Source organism: Anarrhichthys ocellatus, unplaced genomic scaffold (assembly GCF_004355925.1).
Source record: "Anarrhichthys ocellatus isolate YVR2014 unplaced genomic scaffold, GSC_Weel_1.0 scaffold4, whole genome shotgun sequence".
NCBI lineage: Eukaryota > Metazoa > Chordata > Actinopteri > Perciformes > Anarhichadidae > Anarrhichthys > Anarrhichthys ocellatus.
The window spans coordinates 6,617,932-6,632,169 of NW_022280034.1; the positions used below are offsets into that span (position 1 = coordinate 6,617,932).

General features: G+C 42.8%; 1 protein-coding gene across 4 annotated transcripts in view; it reads left to right on the forward strand.

Moving 5' to 3' along the window:
• LOC116381453 (zinc finger MIZ domain-containing protein 1) overlaps positions 1–14,238 on the forward strand; it is a 104,762-nt gene that overhangs the window by 14,550 nt on the left and 75,974 nt on the right. For all 4 annotated transcript variants that reach the window (XM_031843618.1, XM_031843619.1, XM_031843620.1 and 1 more), the window contains exon 2: positions 14,043–14,138. The gene's annotated coding sequence lies outside the window, so the exon portion shown is untranslated. The remainder of the gene's footprint in view (positions 1–14,042; positions 14,139–14,238) is intronic.

Sequence of the window (14,238 nt, forward strand, 5' to 3'; positions counted from 1 at the left end):
CCCCCCCCCCCCCCCCCCCCCCCCCCCCCCCAAAAAATATCCTCCTTCGACGTCACATTTTGTCGTTTTTGTTTTCTAATAAGGCGGTGATTTTCCCCCGAAGCTGACAATCGTTTCCTGTTCCAATTTGCGTGGCATGCAAGGGAAGCCATGCTGATTCTCGCTCTGAGGCGCCCGGGGACGAGTCAGTGACGGCACCCCTGCGAAGAAGGGGAAAAAAAGGAAGGCGGAGGGAGGAGAGCGGGTATAACCCCCGTGTTCTGCAGTCATGCCCATTTACTCCCCCTGACACCTCCGAGGACACGCTCTGACCTCTGCAGGGATCTCTCTCTCTCTCCCTCTTTACTCTCACCCATGCGTTTCCTCTCTGCTCCGAGGAAACCGCACCAAATTCCTCGTGCATTACAAGAGCTTTCGGGGAGGCCCTCGTCGCCGCTCGCCCTCGTCTAGACTGCCGCGCGACTGTTTGGCAGCGCGGCCGAGCTGCGGTGTGGGGTCAGACTCGCTTAGCATGACTGCGGAGAAATGCAGTGGTTGTCTCATTAAATATATGTTTCCTGTGTTAACATGAGAAGCTCGAGCTCTTTGTTGTTCCTCGCCTCAGATGAAAGACAGCCTCTGCAGGCCAGTGCTCTTTCAGAGTGTGACACTGTCGGCATGGTTAATGCTGCGGATTAATAATTCGCAGGGTGTTGCAATGAGATTTTTGGCAGGGATGAAAGAAGAATCAAGGTCCTGTTAGAATGCTATTAGTGCTGCATTTAAAACTGCACTTAAGCACAGTGGTGGAATGTAACTAAGTACATTTGCTCTCTGAGATATTTGTGCTTAATGCTTTCTTTTCATGCCCCTTTATATTTATTTACTAGTTAATTTACAAATTATGTTAAGTAAACTACCCAACATTATACACTGTCGGGCCATTTCTGATGCAAAGATGACAATATAAGCAATGTGAAGGTGTCACTTTAGGCACAATATTTGGAAGATTGACAAATCAAATACTTAATAAAAAAATGAGTAAGAATCGGCTACCAATGTATCATGCATCAATTTGTAACCACCAAAATGGTGCTTACACATTGATGCATGATACAGTACAACAGTCACATTTAAGTACCTTTTTCTAAAGTTAGTTTACCCTATAACAATGCATTATATTTTAAACATGATTATATAACATTCAACATTATGTAAACTACATATTTAATATGTGATTAGAAACTGTAGGCTTGACTTGAGTAAAAACTACAATATATCCCTCTGGAATGTAGTGGATTAAAAGGATCAAAAAGCATTATCATGGAAATACTCAAGTAAAGTACATCAAAACTGTACTTGACTTCAGTATACTTGAATTGATGTACGTAGTTACTTTCCAGCACTGGCTCTGTGAGGAGAGGAGCAGAGAAAGCCTGCATGCAGGCTCTCAGTCTTGATACATGAGTGTTTGGCCGTAGCAGAGGGAATTTCATCTCCTGTCATCTCCCCGTTGATTAGTATTGATTTGTTGGGCTGAATTGGCCTCTTGAATGGAAGTTGGATCAAATAATCCCTCATTCTTGTTTCCCAAATCCACCGTGAGGGCTGGAGAACGATTGCATCAGTGGCTTGCAGAGCGTGCGGCAGCAAGCCGAAACATTTCCTGCGGGGGTCCGAAAAAGACGGGTTTACTAGCCTCCGTGTTTTACCTCTTAATGAGACGAGGGGAAAGTTGACCTACCGAGTAATTGTGACAAACATAGCCGAGGGGGAGCTGAGTGTTGCCCTGCCCCCTTCTCACTGTGGTGGTTTAACAAAAAAAAAAAAAAAAACTCACTGCACCTGCGGTTTGTATAGACATGAATCTTTTCCCAGACAAAACGAGGAATTCACTGCAGCTTGGAAGGATCCCCCTGCGGTGCACGGATGACACGGTCCGCTGTGTTGCTGCCGCCACCGCCGATGCTGGTTGGCTTTGGATGGGGACAGCTTGAGTGTGATGATGAAATGGAAAAGTTCCAGCGCAGTGAACACTTGCACGCAGAAGGTAATTGGAGATTGCCACCAAAAGAACTGCTTCCAATTCGGCTCCACAGATAGACAGACCGCAAAGTTTGATTGTGTTTGCTGTTTAACCAAACGCCGGCTGTAGTCGAGCGAAATGGGATCCTGCTCAGACGGGGGGCGCGCGAGATGGGTAAGGCGAGAAAGCAGCAGCTTGGGCTGTTTTATTATAAAAGTCGCATCAACATTATTATTTCCGTCTGATTCAATCTCAAGTTTTCACTGTTGAGGTGTTTTCAGAACACAAGGACATGCACAGGAGCCAGCGCAAATGGGTTCTGGCATCCTATTCTTTATTTATGTTGTGTATTAAGTGATTGACAGGTTACGGATTGCCGGGGATCTCCACATTAGTGGAGCGCTGTTGATCTCTTTTGAGAGCAGGTGTTTGAGGCTCATGTCAGACTCGTTTAATTAAGGAAAGACTGCAGATCGGTGGTTCTTTAGCCTCTTCAAGCCTGATTTGACACCGGAAGGATCGGAGTGTGTTCAATGGAAAGCAGATGAATGATTGATAAGAGAAGCAAAGCTGCTTCAAGTCCTGCCCCGAGGACATTAATAATGAAGGACACTTTGAGCGCCTCAGATTTCATCACCTCCTTGATTTAGCACCACCATTTTTGTTTTGTATTTTGTTATTTTATTGTATTTATTTTTAATATAACGTTGATATTTAAACATTTTATCATTCTTTATTATTTCTACTTTATCAACACTTAATTAACAACTACCTTTTTTTTTTTTTTTGAAAATGCACGTTTTTATGTGTTTTATTTTTATGTAAGTTTTATGTGTTGTACTCAATCTGCACCAGGGAAGGGAGCTCAATGGGTCCCAGGTAATTTGAGTTTAAGACCCATAAATTACATCAGTGCGCTTCCATCCACCTGTTTTCATGCACATTTCAACTTGTGCAAGTTTCCATCCACTCCAAGGTATAACGCACATTTATCCACATTGTCTTTTTGACAATTTTCTGGCAAGTCTTTTAAAGTTTGCACTAGATTTGGATGGAAACTATTAATACCTTCAGGTTAAGATTTATTTAGTTTATGCTCAATTGTTCTGCACTGACTGGCTCATTTTGCTCCACAAGCTTGCGCTCACCGTGGTGCTCAAAGTTTGACTGTTCACTTTTGAGTTACGAATGCCAGTGGTGCCAAAACACATAAAAGATGTTGGAAGAGGAAAAGGGAAGACGAGGATATGTTTTTGGCAGTGTTGCTCCTCTGTGAAGCTGCCTCTCCTGTCTGCAGTGTAGATCCTGCTGCTGTGTATGTGTCTGTCAGGCTCCATGTCATCCTGCCATTGTTTAGGCCAGAAATCAGCACAGACTTCCATTGTTCTACACACAAATCTGCAGCTACAGGCTGTTCAGCCCAGTATCTCTGCACTCTGTCATGTTTGTAAAATAGAGTGTCATCTCAGCTATGATAAGAGGTCGTCACGGGTTCTGCTCCCTCTATGGTCTCTTTGTGGTTTGGAAGTTACAACAGCACTGAATCCTTCAAAGCCTTGTTGGTTAACACTTATTCGGGCTTCAAGCGGCATTGCTGCGGAGTTGATGCATAATCGTCTCCTCTTCCTCCAGAATTCCTAACCGGCTCTTGACAGTAAAGGAAGACATGCCTCAAAGTGGATCAAAGTAATCCCTCCCTCCCTCTGTCTCAACAAGGCAACATGTTGACATGGTCCCGGTCACTGGCTCGGTCATTTGTGGAGGAGAGTGACTGAGGATTGCTCGGCTCGCGGGAAAGCGTTCTGGCCGAAAAGACGACTTGACATTTGTTTTCCAAACCGTGTTCGTGTGTCTTCATGTTAAGGGGCAGCGAGGACCTTTTGAGTGTTCAGTGGCTTTTCTGTTGTACACTGGTGTTGATCAAGGCTGACTCTTATGTGAGCTGGTTTCATGTGCTTCTTTCATGTGTTCTTTATTTTGAGGTACCTAACTTAACACCTTCACTTTGCCGCCCCCTCTCTTCAGCCCTGCCAGGCTATGTGTGGCATTCAATGGCAACGCAGCACGGCTCCTTGACAGGCAACAGCAAGTAATCTTTAGTTCACAGGGAAAAATTGTTTTTCTCAGTAAGACATTCACTCTTATGCCACATGCGCTTCTTTGCCCTGACAATATTCCCTCTCACACCAAAGTCATGTAGCGCCCTCGCATTGAGCAAAAATGAATGATTGGGTTTGCATTAAATCCTGCAGAGCTGTGCTTGATGCTGCTAACTCGACAAGAAGAAAATACTCTGATCATTTTCTCCATACAGCAGATAATGTTATGTGACTGGCAGTCGGAGCACCTCCAAGGCTTGGATGGGCATACAACTTCCCCAGTTAAATCATCAGTACAAAGGACGAGAAAACATCTGGTTCTCTGACAAAAAGTCAAAGGTTCAAGCCTGTGTTCATAAAGAAACTGAAGGAAGATCCGTGAATAGTTTTGATGTTGATAGGGAAAGTGCATTAGCAAACAGTTTACTTACAAGTCCAGCAGATACCGAGCAACAATTAACATTCATTTAATTTAAATTTATAGCAATCAACAAATATAAGTCCAATGTTCTTTCTCCTTTTAGCTCTCTTATGGTCTCCACCAACTCCTGAGGGAAATACGAGCCTAATTAGCTGCTAAATGCTCCACTATGTTCACAAGATAATCAATGGACTGTGTGAGCCTTTTGGTGCTCGACAGGTAGCACGCAGTCGCTTTATCAGAGCTGTTTTGTGGAATACAAGTTGCCTGAGAGTGGTGAGACCAAAACAGGAAAGTAATGAGCTAAAAGAAGCCAAAACACTCTGCACAACAAATAACGCCCTTCATATCATATGCAGCGTAGTCATTTTTCCATTGCTAATGCAGAAATATTGATTTGGGGAGCTTAAAATTGACAAACGGGATGCACCAATGTTACTTTTTCAGTCTCAATGCTGATATCCATTGCCAGATCCGATACCAGTGTTTGATTAATAAGCTGTATGCCTTGCCGTGTGGAAGCGGCCATCCTTATTTTATTTGCAAAGCAACATCGGGCTTCACTTAAACATTGTTTTCCTAACTTTGCAAAAATATTTAGGCATAAAGTAACCGTAGAACCTGTTGGCGTAGCAAGCGCGAAATGGCTCCAAACAGCTGAAATGTTGTTAGTTACCTCAGCTATGAGGTCTACTGGCAAAGCTGCTGACGCATTGAGTAGTATGCGCACGTGTAATCAGCTGGAAGCAAAGAATTGGGTCGATACCCTTTCCAGCAATTTGAGTCCGTAACGGCCAGTTATCCGATATCACTATCAAATTGATGAATCCCTATGATTGACATCCGTTGGCCGTGCATCTTGTTTCAGTTCTGGCTAGTATAGAAAATGAGTCATTACATACTGCACGCTGTGTGTTAGTATGGTATCTGGCTTATGTATTTATTTTGGGTCTTTACATCCTCGTAATTCAAGATAACTGCTTCGAACAGCTTGAATGTTATCACCATCTGATTGAATTCTTAATTTGTCTTTGATTGATGCCTAGTGCGTAAGAACATATGGCTCTGGTGTCTGTAATGACCTGCCGGGTTCTAATGTTTTGCTCCAATAAGCCACCAGACACTTTTCAGCCGGCGTTGCCTTTGCTATGACACGTGAAGATGCCGTAGATGAGAATCACCTGTCTGTGGTGAGCCCCGAGAAGCAAAGCCCATCTCCTCTAAAGGCGGGCTGTCACCGCCACTATTAAGACTAATAGTGGCAGCCTGTGATAAGCACAGTTAGCTGAATTCGTGACCCGAGCGGCTGCAGCGGCGAGATCATTTCCACTTGTGTGTTTTTCTGCTGATGCGTTTAATTTTTTTTCCTGTCTGGTGCTGTGACACAAGAGGGAAACCAGAGAGTGCCAGAAAGAGAAAGGGAAATAGAAAGGGGAGTGATTGAGCCTTGGGTGAAATATTGATCCAGGGTGGAAGCACGGCAACAACAGAAGTACATTATAATCTCTCGTAGGATACGGATAAAGTCCTTTCTGTGGTGTTGATTCCATAAGACTCAAATCCATCCCATTTTGTATCACTGATAGTGTCTTGTCTGAGGCCTGATAGCCCTGTTCAAGGTAAATTACATGAACAATGTCCTGGTTGGATGATTCACAGACTTTGCTCTGAACACGTTTCCCCGGAGCTACTGAAGAAATAGTTCCTATTGAACCTTTTTTTTCACCAAATATTTCAGGGAGCTGAGAAGCTTCAAGAACGAAACCCTTTCACTCCTTTCTGTTAGCGTCTCAATAACCATGACGATTAGGAAATTAGTCCAGATTTAAAAATGTGGCTTTGCTTGAGAGCCATTTCCTCACATGACAAAATAACAGTGCACAACTGTGATGTTTAATTGGATGTTGTAGCCTAATGGAGATGTGGAGAGACATTTAAAAAAAGGCCAGTCTTCCTGTCTAAAAGTAGCAACGATCTGCTGGAGCGCGGAGCTGTTTATTTCTGCTTTAGCACACGCTTAAGCTGTTTTATTTCATTCGCTCATCCTCCCCAAAATGTTCCTAGAGAGGTCTATGCGGTGGTAAAAATAAAAAAAAGCCTTTTTTTTTTTTTCCTCTGTAATTTGGGTGACCTGGCCCTTTAAGGCAACATGATTGACTGCATGAGGTGTTCGGTAGCTTTGCTTCCACCACATTTACTCGACCTCCCGGTAAACGAAACCGCTAGATATTTGTGGAGCATCAGATGCTTGCTCCCCCTTTCCTGCCCCCCCCCCCTTTTCCCCTCTCTCTCTCTGCCACCACGTGGCCGGTATTAGCCGATTTCCTAGAGATCACTGGAGGATGCCCGTCGGAGCACTTGTGCTCCTCCTTCTCCCCCTCGTTCTCTCTGCGTAGAGTGGCCCGCTTAATGCATTGTAATGGTTGACCATTATTTACGCAGGGGATAAACAAAGAGAAGCGAGGAATTGATGGAGTAATCCACTCTCGTAGTCATTAGGCATTGAGATGGAGGAGCTGGTGGGAGCAGCCTCCTCCTTGTGCCTCTGGAGTCGAGCAGCTAATGGAAATGGGACTCATTAAGACACCTTATACTCCGACGCACCCAAGATCATGAGCAATTGCTAATTGATTGTCGTTAGCGCTCTCGCAATGAGACGCTCTGCCTGTTTTCTCATTTGTTATGAACGGCTTTGTTTTCTTCCCCCGTCTCCTTCACTTCATTATTGATGTTGCTGTTTTTCTTTCTCTTTCTCTTCTCCGTCTCGCCCAGAGAGTCCTCTGCAACCGCGTCATCGTGACACTGTCGTACCTGGTTTATCTGCAGCAATCACAATCCTGAGGAATACCACACGGACAGCTCGGTGCAGAATCTGAAGTGTTTCCTATAATTAGAAGGTAGCAATGTTTTAAAAATCAATACCCTAGACCTGCTAATGACTGTATGTGCGTGATACACACACATAGTGTAAAAGGGCGGGTGTAGGAGATGTGCTTGTGCCGGCAAGGATCAGGCTTGAATAACAGGGAGAGGCAGGTCTTACTGTGATGCTTTGCTTATTGGCTCTGGAAATTCCTTCCTCTGTCTTCTGGAACCAGCGGATTGTGCTCATCTCAGCCATTTAATCATCTTTTCCCTTCCGATAGTAATGTGATCTCTTTTCCCCTCCCTGGATTCCTCTGTGTATATGTCCGCTCTCCACCTTTCTTCCCACTCATTGCTTTTCCTTTTTACCTTATTATGAGAAGGAGGAGGGGAAGATAAGGGAGGGAAATGAAGAAAGGGGCTGCAAATGCAAATAGAGGGCCATGGCTCTTTCTTGTGACAGATCAGGCCTCATTACACCCACCTCCCTTTTGCAATTGGCTCAGGACGATCTCCCCTCTATTTCTCTGTCTTGCTTGTCTCCATTACATTAGGAAGTCTCTCACCTCTCGTAAACCCTGAGGGGGTGAGACACAGAGCCAGGTGACCAAAGAGGAATCTCTGGCTGCAGGGGCAGAAGATTTGCTTTGCAGATGAAGCAGGACAGAGTAGGGGAGGTATAGGGGGGCATCATTTGTATGTCTGTGGTCAGACGGTGCAGCGTTTCTTTGCTTTAGCGCTCTGCCAGCAGCCTACACCTCTATCTCTATCTCCCTCGTGGGAGTTGCTACCAACCTTCTTGCTCTGATAGGGAAAGACTGGAAACAAAGGAATAAAAACACAGGCTCATGGGCTGCTCTCGCTTTTGAAACAAGATATACCGAAGAGAGAGAGAGAGAGAGAGAGGGGGAGGAGGAGAATAACATTGAAGCCATCAAGTCATGTAAATCTCATAAGCGCTCCTTTGAAATAGAAAACATCGGTATTTAAAGGCATTTTTGTTTCAGACAACTTGGGTCTTGTTTGGCCACCTTTTCTTTCAGTAATGATAACGAGTTAGCCAGCTGGCTCTTCAATGACTCTTGATTGAATGTAATGGCGATCCTGTTTACAGACTGACTTCCTGGTTCAGCTTTGATGCAACATACTGTCAGTAGTTGAGCGCTAGCAGCTTTCCTGTAACAGGATTATTATTACCACTCACTTTCAGTTTTAGTGGATACTCTGATTAAACTGTTGGCTCGTTTACAAACTGTCTGATTGTCTGACTCTTCACTTCTTGTCCCGTGGGACTTTGTTGTAGCAAATCACTTCGGTGAGTACAGTGTGAGACGCGATGTCCAAAACGACTAAAAGAACACTGGGTAACAGTAACACTTTCTATGATAAGCATGTCTATAGTTTATTTTCAACATACTGTGTTTATAATCTGCTTATAGAAGTGTATACTATAGCTACAAGCATTCATATATATACTAACTAATAATAACAATGACCACTTTGAGTAATTCAGAGATTTATTATAATACATTATAATGAGATTATGATGTATCACAACTATGATACACTATGATCCCATTTATAAAAATAAAACAAATGATGACTAGATGTTATAAGGCATTATGAAATGCTTAATCATGTGTTATGAGCAGATTATAATGTTTTCATGAGTTATAGACATGGGCTTCAGAGAAAGTGTTACCGAAAACTCAAGTTGTAATTAACCTTTAAATTAACCTTTTTTTAAATGATTCACATTTGAAAGTGAAGCCTTTTTGTGATCAATTCATTCAATTGTTTCACTTGTTTCGGCGAACCACAATACAAACACCTGATGCTAGAGGGCAGACACGTTGGGAAGTTGTGCACAGCAGGAAGTAAATTACCTGCATTTGCATGAATAAGACAAATAATTGGTAGTTGCTGTGATGCTGATCTGGGGGCACGCGACTTGTATACGGCGGCACTGTTTTGCACTGGGGTGTTTTTTTTGCCTGTGTGTGCTGTATAGGTTGTGTGTGTGTGCGTGTGTGTGTGAGGCTCCACATAATTACAGCAGCGGTGGTTAACAAGGCGCCGGCATTTGTGTTAATCAGTAGAAAGTGAAGACTGAAAGCTAACTGAGCTGGTGTCTCATGCCCTCTAAATGCATTACGCTAAAAACCATTATCTTTAAACCTGTAGTCATCACTACAGCACTCACTGCGAACCTGATGCTTCTGGCTTTGCCTTATAACTACTTCTGTCCAATGTAATCCTTTCATGCGGGTGTCCTAAAACACCAGCAGCATGCGTGTTGGGAAACGTTCAATCCCTCCTCTGCTAACCTGGATTTGGGTGTCAGTACTGTAGTGTGTACAGTATATGCAGGCATTATAACCTCACAAATCAAATCCTAGTGAACATCAGTTTGGTGATTCACAGGTCAAAACACATCTGCGTTACAACCAGGTCAAAATGATGTTCAATAGTGAATGTTTTTAAAGGGCTAGGTTACATACGACTGCTATTTCGACAGTATTACAATGCTGATATTTGGTTGCAACATGTTTTTACGTTGAAATTAACTGTCAAATCAATTTATAGAAACAGTTATCAACACCTTTATGTCTGGTGAAATCAATAAGTAGTCGCAGCCCTTATGCAAAACATGTAATTTGACAGATTGATGAGTTATCGACCTTTAACCTTAATTCCGGTAAAAATACCCAAATAAAGTGTTGCATGACAGTTGCAATTGTCACGTTCTAAGTGTATATTTAAACACACTGGCTGAGGGGAGATGATTACCATCGTGTCTCTATACACAATCCCGTTTTTTATCTCGAAAACCTGCTTCTCTGCAGAAAACCATTACAAACGACGAGCTTGTCATTCCTGCATTTGCTGTTCCAGCGTTCCTCCTTTGACTTCAAGTGTCTTTGTCGGCTGTCTTTTTGAAAAGCAGGGATGCGTATCTCGGTTGATCTTGCATGTCTTGGGCCTATCAACAGGAAGCAGCCTCAAGGAGGCGTTGTGATTTCTGTGCCAATGTAACACCAAGTGGAAGTAGAGCACAGTTGAGGAAGTTGAACGGGAGGTCAAAAGTTTCAGAGATGGTATTTAAGTAGAACATATTTGTGTGATTAAAATTGTTCCTTTTCACACTTTTTTTTTTTTTTGTTGAATGCTGATTATTTATACACATCCGTCAAAAGTTATGTGGTAAAAACTGTTACAGTTCTTGCAAATATTAATTAGGTAATTAGAGGTTTTTGAGGAAGTATCACCCTATCATTATTAATTTCAGTCGGCAAAAAGCATATTCAACACTACTAATGCTGAGTAGCTCTGCATGTTTATGCGTCTAAACTATTTTATCACCGTAGCTCATTGTTTCTCTTTTTTTTTTTTTCTTTTTTTTTCATTGACACTGAAAAAAATCCTTTTTAATCCCTTTTCTGTTCTATTTGTTCGCATGAAGTTAAAATGCAAATGAGCTACATAATGGCTCCAAAGAAACTGGCTCGGTGGACAGACAGCCTGTGGCTCTCGAGAGCTTTTCCCACAGCGTTGAGAGCAGAGCCAGGTGAGAGTTGCTCCCCAGGTGTCCCTCTGCTGCCAGTGTCCCTGCTTAGTGGGTGGCGTCCAGTTCCTCGCCAACCTTCTGACTCCCGGGTTCCACGGGCACTTTGCACAGAATGACTGTTCTTCATGCGGCCGGTAAAAACCTGGTGCTGACTGGGAAGGAATGAGTCTGTCCAGCTCCAGGGGCTGCAGCGACAGCGGGGATTTTGACTCCATGAGGACCCAATTAAACCTGGGAGGGCCTCTCTGAAGGAATAATAACAATGATAAATGCACCTCTGTGGCCGGCTTAAGAGAGGCTGGGAGAAATGTTTTATTGTGCTGGCCGGCCTTGACACAATTTACTCCCAGCTTCTGTTTTTTTTTTTTTTTTTGCAGTATATCAGGAGGTTTAAAATCTCACCTTGTGGAAGTTTCTTTTGTTTTTCTAGGTGAAGCCTGGTGTCATCTTCTAAACATTCTGATGACTTTGCTTTATGCAACATCAAACCCTCTCTGCATGTGCTTTGAATTGGCTTGGGGTATGCGACTCCCTGCCAAAAGCACAAATAATGTGTGTGTGTGTTTATCTGTATGTGTTGGAGTTGCACGCATGATTAGAGCAGGTTTGTGTGTGTGTGTGTGTGAACATGATCTTTCAGTGCGTGTCATTACGTTTAAAGAAAACATATCAATTGGGGACGCTAGTCAACCGTTAAAGTCATTTATCGAGCAAGATTGCGGATTCCAGTTTCTAAAATGTTTTAGTTTGTTTTATTTATAGATTCAATGTCTAAACAGTTTTGTTGGTTGGACAAAACAAGCAACTTGAAGATGTTATTTGAGATCTTGGAACTTGTAAGAGAAATTATTTTTGGCAGTTTAATAAAAAATAAAAAAAAGGATTATGAAGCAATATTGAAAACAATCATCAATGCTATTAATCGGAATAAAGTTGTGTAAGAATATGTTTTTAAATCATCTAATGATAGCTACAATATTTTTGAAGGTTTTAAAACTCTTTATTTGGAGTTTACTTTCCTAGAGAAGATATGCAGTCATTTGGGACTGTGTTTTCCTCTGTCAGGTGGTAATTCAGAGAAAAACTCCTTTAATTAGATAACAGCCGTCTGTATTTTGGATTTGCACTTTGCCAGCAGTTTGTCAATTACTGCTTGTGGTTTCATACTGCCAGTCAGTCTTTGTCTGGGCTCGAGCCTCCTCCTCACTGCGCTGCAGAGCCGTGTTATTGTACTTAAACAAATCAATTCTGTTGCAGTTGAGCTTTTTTCCCTCCATCCCCCGTCATTATGAACTGTTTGCAGTGCAGAGCACATTGATTTTTCACAGCCCTGGAAAAGCTGTTGATGAATAGCACAGAGGTATCTGGGGAGAATCTGGCTTTAAAAAGGAGGCACCCAGCGTTTCTCCTCCTCCTCCTCCTCCTCCCTCTCGAACCCATTGAGCCCCCAGCGCTCCTTCACTTTCTCTTTTCAGAGAACAGCACTTCCAACAGGGGAGAAATTCTGCCTGAAAAATCTTCCAATGATTTAAGAAAAAAAAAGAAAAAAAAGAGGATTAAATAAAGGGTTTGCCCTTCTCCTGCTGAATGTGAAAATGCACCTTGTGGGTAGACAGTTTTTATATTTGGAGCATTAGCCTTGTCCTGTCAACCAAATCATGAGCTCAGGAGAAGCTCTGGTTGGGTATAGAAATGGCTAGCATGCTGTGTGTCACTAAGCAGACGCTTTGTGAAAACGATACACTAACAGGATACAGCTATACACTTTAAGGAAGGGGGGATAAAGGAGGGTAGCTGGTTGCCCCATACTAACACACTCCCTCCGCACTCGTATTCACAAAGCTAGAGCAAAAACACCCGTAAGACATTTTTATTCTTTTCCTTCTACCATCCCAGTCAGCTCCTTGAAATGTCATAGTTCAACATTTGAGGAGTAAATTTTTTCTTTGACTTGAAAATGAGTGTCGTGCTCTTTGAACAAAGGAGAGAATTTAAGGAAAAATTGTGTGCAGGACATGAACAAAGAAAAGGGGCAATAGTTTGTTTCTACTTTTTCACCTGCTAAGAGCCCTGCTACCTTAAAAGTTGACTATCCTTAAAGTACTACCTTAAACTAAAGCGGTAGTCGAGGACTGTCATTTAGCAGACATTGTATTCTCTCATTAGGACATCGAAATTTGAATCCTTTATTTGCATTTAAGGTCTTGTGGAACTTCCCAAATACAGGTAAAACACTCAGATGGTCTGAGTTCCTACACAAAGAGGTCGGCAACTCATTTGAGAATTGGAATTATTGCAAATGAAAAGATTGAAGGTGTTTTTTGTTCGCTTATTCTCTCTCAGATGCCAGCAGAGGCATGCGTGATTCATGGGAAGATAACACATGCTAGAATCCGGCATGTGCTTATTATGCTCATAATTACAACTACTCACAATGATTAATTCACTTAGGAAAATAAGTCTGTGCACTTACTTGCTTGAGTGAAAATACTGGAGATAAGACAATATTATAAACTGTGTGGCCCCTAAATAAAAAAAAATGAATCTTTATTTTCTGGGTTATCATATTAAGTCCTTAAGTGGCTTATATGTAATGGTTTCTCACACATTGGTTATCACCTTTTGAACTTCACCAATAGCTAATGTGGCCATTTTTAAGGCTCTGAATGTCACTGGGCATTCCCAGCTCAGGCTAAGTGCAAAGCTATAGTGAAGGTCTCTTTTAATAGGCTTATCTGTCAATCAGGAGTGAATTGTGAATGTGCCACGGCAATGAGCTTACTCTGTGGTGGATGTTTATGATACCATACTGATCATCGGTTGCTCTTTTGATTCGTCCTTCATGGACACGAGAGCGTGAAGGAGCTTATCCGTGCAGGGAAGAAGTGTATCGCGTTAAGCAAGGCACAGATGGAAGCCACTCTGAGCCCAAAGGAATCCGTGAGGAGCAAAATCATCGAGTGGGCTTGATTTTCAGGGGGGGGGGGGATGCAAATGTAAGAATTCAGTGTTTGGAGATTGGTGGATAATGTAGCGTTGATTGATGCATTTTCTTTCCCCCCCCTCCTCTCTGATTTCTCTCAGGGGCAGAAGACGTGAGGCGCTGAAGTGTTTCTCCTCCTGGTGTGTGAATGGGTGGGGGGGGGTCCTTCGTGGTGAAGAATCAAGGATTGAACACAGGTGAGGCTTTTTTTTTTTTTTTCTTATGCGGTAGAATCTGCAGAGCCCAGCTAGTAAAGTTGTGATGCTTGACCTGGCAGCTATCAGTTGTGTGCAATAT